Here is an 8,003-nt window from a genome sequence, read left to right on the forward strand (position 1 = left end):
AATGAAAGGGCAAATGCCTTAGACCAAAAGAAAATTAAGGACCTTCTTGTTCTTCGAAATAGTTGTTCAGGCTGGGGGGATCCTCAGTGATTTCCTGATGGAGAGAATGGATGAGGAGTGAAGTCATGTCTTTATAGGGACCAGAAAGTCTTATACTAGACTGGAAATACTGGATGTAATTCTGGGGAAAGCTGCCTAAGAATTTGTCCTAAGTGTCACTAGGGGTGACAAGGTCACAAAGGACACAAATCCAAGATAAAACTGGTTTAGTTACCTAAAAAGCTTGCACTGCTGTTGTTTTTAAGTTAGCTGTAGACTTCAGCAGTTCAGAGTTTTACCCAGGTAACTGAAAGTATTGAATTTCTTGGCAACATTCATTAATTATTCTGGTGACAGTTAGCAGCTGCCTGTCACATGCAGAGGTCTTTAATAATTTTCTTTTCATTGATTTTAAGAAAGCTACAAGTTGATTAAAGCAGTAACAACAAGCTTCATATGTTCTGGTTTGCTCTTTTATTTAACTTCTAATCCTAGTGTGTATAGAATTTAGGTATTCTAAATTGTCCAGTATATATGTATTCTAGACTTTTCTGGAAAATGTTTAGAATGTTTGGTTTGATTTTGCTTGAGATTGTTTCACTTGGTTTAGTTTGGTTGTTTTTTTTTTTTTTTTTTCTTATTTGGAATGGTTATTGTACTATATATTCTGTAGTGATTTCCTTCCCAAATTCTGCCAAATGTGTATGGATTTTAAGTTTTCAGTCCAGATTCAGTTAGGCTTTTTGGAAGGTCTGCTATCACCTGCAAAGTCCTGCAAAGACCTGCAAAGACCAGGCTTTCCATGAAATAGTTGACTGATTTTTACACTGTTCAGTCTTTATATTGCCCAAAAATGCATTGGATTTTGTCCATTACCACCAGGGATACTTTTCATCCAATATTAGCACTCTACAGACTTGTTTCTTAAAATAATATTTCTTTGACAAGATCAGTAACTCCAAAAGAAAAATATTTGGGGTTTTCTAAGGTTTTTATTATAATTGTAAAAAAAAATGAGTTGCATTTTCATTCTAAACTCAAAAGTAGTATTTTAATCTAGAAATAAGTTTTATTTGCAATATGAGCTTTACATGAAGTAAAAACTTGGTCAATGAATAATTAATACTGCTGGAAACCTTAACTCAGGTGTGCAACCGTCTCCTACTAAAATTTGTACTTACTGCAGCACAAACCTGAGAAAATTTACTTGCATTCTTTTCTGGTAAAGTAATTTTGCTTAATTCTGTAATGTCTAAAACCAGATTTATCTTGTGCAAAATAAAATTAACCCTGTGATCAATGTTATCATGGTGAGTATTTAAACAAACAATAATGATGGGAAATTTACTTTACATATGAAAAAAATGGTTATTTTAATTCTGTTATAAAGTTGCAGGAGGATACCAGAACACCATTGCAGAGATGCTGAGTGCATTAGTGGAAAGACAACATTACACTTTAAATTGTTCATGACAGAGTTGCACCAGTAGGCCAACAAATTATTCACCTGTGCTATAGCTGGTCAAAGATGAGACAAAAATACATTGTTTTTGTGAGATTCCAAATCATCAGTAAAGTCAGAGAAAATACTATTCAAATGAAGCTTCATTTCTGATTCTTCTGAACCCATTAAAGCAAAACAAAACAACCTGATATGTGATCAGTGAGACTGAAAATGTGTGGCTGTTACATCTTGTGATGCCTTATTAGCAAATGTTTGCTTTTCTCTGGTTCTTTGTCTCATCTACTGTAAATCCTAAAATAATGTAAGAATGGAGCTATGGATAAAATCCTCTTTTCCATATGGAAGTATTGTGTGGTGAAAGACCTTCTCCAACTTCTTAAAAAGGTGGATACACAGAAAATCAGATTTATTGAAATCACAGTGATACTTTTCATGAATGTCACAATTAGACCTGGCTTTATCTCCTTCTTCTTTGTTGTTTCCGAATGTCTTCAGGAATGATATTAAGATGTATAATTTGTTGTCCTCTTCTAGAGATCTGGCTATTCCTCTGGCAGCACAGTGCTTGAAACAAATGGTCATGACCAAGAGATGAAGAGTCTATCTGAAGTAAACAATTAAAATATTGTTGTTTTTCTTTACCAGATCACAGAGACAGAAAAAAAGGTTACAGTTTCTGTCAGCCATCTCCTGCTGTCAGCTATTTCCTGCTGTTTGAGTGGTGAATCATTGCTCTGTGACTGAAAAGAGTTCTTGTGCACATCTCTGAGGGAAGAAGAAATAATTTGTACATTCATAATGTATACATTTTAAAAAACTTTTGACTCTTATTTAAATTATAAAGTAAAAGGTAATTTAGTCTGTCTTCCTATATTGTTCAGATAGCATTTATGACACTGAAAGCTAGACTCCTTTTCCACACTGTCATCATCTGAGAATCTGGGGTATCAGTTTCATTTGCTTGAAAGTCAATCCTCAGAACCTATTTTCAGCCATGATATTTACTCCCTCTTCACACCAACATACAACCCTGTGAGCAGGAATGTTGCCAAAACTAACAGCTAAGCAAGAATACGTTTCTAAATGTGAACCAGCAGGTGCTTCAGAAAACAGGAGCAAGAACCAGCCCAGTGACAAGACAACAGCACCTCCTGAATATCTGCATCTACAGAAAGAATGATGCTCTCTAACGTAATGAGGAGCTTAATTAACTTATTGTAAAAAATGTGCAACCATGGAGGACACATTTGTGGCTACAGCCTGAAAGAAAACAGAAATATCTAAGTCTTAAAAATTGCATCAAAGAGTGTGTGGGGAGTGTTACACAATACTGGAATATAACTGAATATATGAATTAGATCTGATTAGCTGCTGATGTTCTAGTAATAGTCATTATGCTCATCTTCTAGATACAATACTTCAGAAAAAGTGAAAAATAATCAGAGAGGAAAGTGAACTTGTCCTTTTACATTCTTCCTTCACAAACAAATACCACAGGTAAATCCTACTAAAATACTAGCTCCTTGGGGGGAAACAACATTTTCCTAAATGTCTGATTCAGTTCTGGACATAGGAAAGCTTAATTCTATTAAAACAAACAAAAAAAATATTCCAAAATAAAAAATTCACTGAGAGATTCATGAATGAATCATTTGCAATAAAACATACTACAGGTTTAGACTCCTCAAATAAATAGTATTTTCCCCCACAGAATATTCGATGGTTGAGCAGAATAAATAAATTAAATAGTTTGAAATAGGTGTGAAAGTGTAGATTCTGTATACAAATAATATAACTGATAATAATAGTGGCAATAATATGACTGATTAGCAGTCTAGATATCAAGTAAAAGCAAAGTAATTTGAAAATGTGTGGAGTGTTTTCTTCCATCACATCATCATTATTAGATAGGAATAATGTTACTTGGACACTTATTCATGTATCAATTCTGGAATATATTTAAATTCCTATTAATTTTAACCATAATAAGATGCTGGAGAAAAAGACAAGAATTCTCTTTATTTCCAGGAGCTGGAAAAAGACTCTTTTATGTTTAAGTATATGGCCACTTTTGTAACTGAAAATAATTGTAAATTTGGCTTATTCATGCAGAAGCATGAACCTTAAGTACAGGCAACTAAACTGTAGGTGATATTTTGAAAGTGCCCAATACTTCACTGATGTCTCCCATGAAATTATATTTGCTGATGAAGTGGCTTTGTGTATGAATTATATCTCTACTAAGTGGCCATTAATCTAAAAATATGTAGTGTGTAAGCAACATCTCAGAAAAATGTTAACACTGTGGGAATTGTGAATAACATCTTATTCTGTTCTTAATTTCATTGTGTCTATCTTTTTAGCCTAAAATATTTTTATTAAGAGGTTTTCATTAGCTGCTATATAACCTAAATATGGAAGAGACGTTAGGCTATGATACAGCCCTCATAAATTAAGAATATATATTAATAGGTTAGAAGAGAATAAAAAACTTTCCAATTTATTCAAATATTAAATCTAACATTGATTCATAAAGCATGCCCAATAGCAGTCCATATTAATGCCTTCCCTGGTGGCATTTTTATTCTTTCCTATCTGGCCTTGAAATCTGTTAATCAATCTAGGCACTTATAATAAGTGAGCTGTACTTATCAGTACAGTGTCCATTATTTTGAACCCAGAATTGCAAGTGCAACGCTCTATAATCTCTGTAATTGTGATTTAAGGTAGAAATGCACTGCTAAAAGATAAGCTGATTTGGCTGCAAATGTACAGATCGAAGTCTTAAAATACAGTGCACGAGCTCAATCTTTTTACTCTTTTTCTATTAACACTTGAATGAAACATAAACAAACAGAATGGTTCATTTGTAAAACAGTACACTACTACAGCAATATTATTGCTATATATTTTAGTATTCAGACTTTGGATGACCCAACTCATCCCAAATTTTATGCTCTGGGTAAAACAGATGTTTCTGTTGATGTTTATGTGCAGTTTCAGCTTTTATTGACAGAGACACATAGTTCCATTTCTGAAACTCCCATAAATATTGTTATTAACACAGTTTGTTTTTATTTTATCAAGCTGTAACTGTTAAGGCAATGTAAGAAGTTAAAAACAAGGACTAAATTTGTTTGAGTAGACCAAACAGGGGTATAACACTGAGAAATTAATTAAATTAAAATTTTAACCCCCTCCATAGCAATAATAGTAATAGTAATAATAATTAATACAGTAATTAATATAATAACAATAACAATACATTATGTATATATTAAATTTGATACCTTTTTCAATGGCAAACCTAGAAGTGATATATTTTCAATTTTTTCCTGGATATAAATTACATTTAATTCTGATCAAACATATTAATTTTTAACTTAGACAAATTCCGCACTATATCAGTTTCACAAAATGAGGAATAAGGAAAATACAGATGATGGCCAGTGAAGCCACTGAGTTTGCCTGAATGAAAGAGGAAAAGACTCAATAAAATTTCTTCAATTTAACCATCTTTAAAATGAGTTAAAGATTAACCATGCAGATAAGATTTCTCTGTTCAAAACTGGTTGCCATGCATTATTTAATAAGAAATCACAGACTTAACTGGCATTTACTTTTAATTTGGCAATTATAAAGGAATTTCTTTAAATTGCTGCTCAAAACAATTATTTTCCTAAATTAGATAGACCGATTTTTTTTTCCTTTGGAAACCTAGAAAGTAGAGATAATTGATTCAAACCAGCAACCCTTTCTTTCAGTTATGAACAATGTAATTGAGAATGGACAACAAAATTAAGTAGCTGTCACAGTTTCCTCAGCTATTGGCTTTGAAGTTCAGGAGATGTGCAACTTGCAATTTATGTGCAACCTGCTTTTACTGTGACCAAGTAATATCACTGTTTAGTGAATAATTGAACATGCTAATTGTGTACAGAGAATTTTATGAGGAAACAAAGGCATCAAGGCATTTATTTTAACTCTCAAAGTTTCCCCATGGTATCTCTACGAGTGTTATCAGCATTTATCATCCTATACATCTTTACACATTCTCTTCTGATACAATATTGCTATTATTTGTAATACTAAGGTATTATGTCCATAGCATTTATATAGAAAATAGCTTTTGCCCATTTTACAATTCAGTGTGTCGATGATACTGTGGTTAAATCTGTATAAAAGATTGTCTACACTGAAGGCTTATACTGTGAAGGACTGCCAAATTAAAGAGCTATAGATCCATCCATAAAATTTTCAGCTTCAAGAATAATACAAAGTTGTCTGACTCTTACAAATTGAAATTCTTTTGCTCGTTCATTTTTTGCAATTTATGAGCCGAATATTAAATGCTTTACCTTTCTTAGTGTCTTGCAAGCCTTGGGCAACAAGGTTTGCCATTCTTCAGGATAATCCCCACTTCTGGTTACTTTGTCAGCAGTTAGTTTGTTATCAGCTAGTTAGTTATACAGTTAACATCTGTTGTTCTCCTAACCCCCAATTCTGTTTTAAAAACTGATTAACTGTTTTCTTTTCTGCTATGGCTTCTTTGCTTTAAATTGCATAAAAAGAGATTTTTGAGGGAAATTTTGATAATTTAAAATAGATCATTCATGTAAAATAAATTTTAACCTATTACATGAGTAATAGAATGGCTTTGGGAAGATAAACCTGTCCATACTATTTTTGATTATTCCTTTGGGTTTCTGCGGCTAACATTTTCAAGATGTTTGTAGCAAGATCATGTTTGGAGAGCAAATTTATCTACCATCTCTATTTCTCATAATTTTCATTGCTGGCATTTTTTTTAAATTTTTTTTTTTTTTTTGCCTCAAATGTTGCCAATATTAAAACCTTATCTCATTTCAGATAGTGTAAAGTCCTATCTTTTTCTGATTGTACCCTTGCCGTAGGCCACTTAGTAATAGGGTAGATGAAGTTATAAGTATGTGGTTAAAAATAGCTGCAGAAAAATCTTATAATTACTTTTCTGATTTCACACAATTACTGTAGCAATCATCTTCTCTTTGGTAGAAAAATCTTTGTAACTAATACATAGATATTTTTTGGTACCTTTGTAAAAACTGGGCATTTGTTGCTGCATGAAAATGAGATTAAAACCAGCTGTAGAAGACTGGATGATTCATTGATTGGCTCAAAGCAACTAGGTGGGAAGTGGGGCAGGGAACACAGTGAACTCTGCATAGGTGGGATGGTCACTGCTCCACACCCTTTGTAAGGAAATGCCTTGTTTTGTCCAAGTTCAAGTTGGCTAAGTAAAAGTTTGTGAAGATCCTTACTTTGTCTGGATGTTGTTTTAAAATTTCCTAGGTACCTAATTCTACCCTAATGTTCTAAAGCCTGCAAATAAAGGCTTGTTATTGGACTTCCTGGGAATTTTGTTGCTTCTTCCATGCAGCATTCAGAGTATATCAAACTACCTTCCCTTAAACTAGCTGACTGGGCCAGGGCCTTACACTGATCTGGATAGATTGTATATGGTGCTGAGATGTGAAGAATATGGTATTCCTGCTGACTGCTCTGCGATATTGCAGCTAGCAGAAATCCTGGGAGTGGTCCCTTCTTCCTATAAAAAGGAAAATGTAGCTACTGGGGAGCCTTTCTAGCTCAGCTGGATTTCAAAATATTGCATTACTTATCTGCTCCTGAACATCTCACATCTTGTGCCTTTCTGGCATAACATGAGAGACATAGATGATATCCAGGGAAAGAGCAAGGTAAATAGCCCAAAAGTTGAGGGAAGTGAAAATGAAGTTTGTGGGTGTTTGGTGGACTGAGATCCTGGGAAAATTCTTTGAACGCTGATTAATTAAAGCACTGTTTTGATTACTAAGAGGTTTGGATGCCATACAGTAATTGTTTTTTCAAGGACAAGTAAAGGATGCATAACCCTTATTGTAGAGAAGTGTCTAACTTTAGAGGCTTCCCTTTTATTTATTTCATTGATGTAGGACAGATTTCTAAAATGCCAGAAAGTCTGCTTTCTGTCACATACCCTGCATGCTATTAAATGCACATGGATCATATGAAACCACTTCAGCATGCAGAAGGCCTATTTACACATGATTTCAGTAAGTAAGCACTGTTTTGGGGGGAGTTATAACAGGGGAGGAATATTTAAAATTATAACTGTGAATCATGACTTCTATTATAGATAATATTTGGTGACAGGAGCTACAGTGTGCGTTCAGGAAAAGATAAGCCAAAACCAATAGCCCACATTAGTACACCAAAACCCCTAAAGGTGAATCCAGAAATATTTGCATTATTTTTTTGTCAGAAAGCAATTTTTGGAAGTGAGAAGTGAGTAGTCTTCAAAAATAAGCCAGGTTTTATTTTCATTGAAAGGAAAGTCATGAATTTCTGGTCAGTCTTTTTATTTTTTTTAATGGAGAGTCCTTTTTCTGCTCCCCAGACATGACCAGAATATTCAGCCTGTTAAAAAACTCATAACTCATAACAATTTACAGGTTGTTTT

The 8,003-nt window shown here is 33.5% G+C and overlaps 1 long non-coding RNA gene across 1 annotated transcript; it reads right to left on the reverse strand.

Moving 5' to 3' along the window:
• Positions 1 to 538: 538 nt before the first annotated feature.
• LOC147653636 (uncharacterized) lies at positions 539 to 6,598 on the reverse strand. Its single transcript, XR_015285970.1, has 2 exons — positions 5,863 to 6,598; positions 539 to 2,269 (listed from the first exon to the last, which is right to left on the reverse strand). It is a non-coding gene; the product is annotated as an uncharacterized LOC147653636 (long non-coding RNA).
• Positions 6,599 to 8,003: the final 1,405 nt, after the last annotated feature.

This window comes from Cyanistes caeruleus, chromosome 4 (genome assembly GCF_971803275.1).
Source record: "Cyanistes caeruleus chromosome 4, bCyaCae1.hap1.1, whole genome shotgun sequence".
NCBI lineage: Eukaryota > Metazoa > Chordata > Aves > Passeriformes > Paridae > Cyanistes > Cyanistes caeruleus.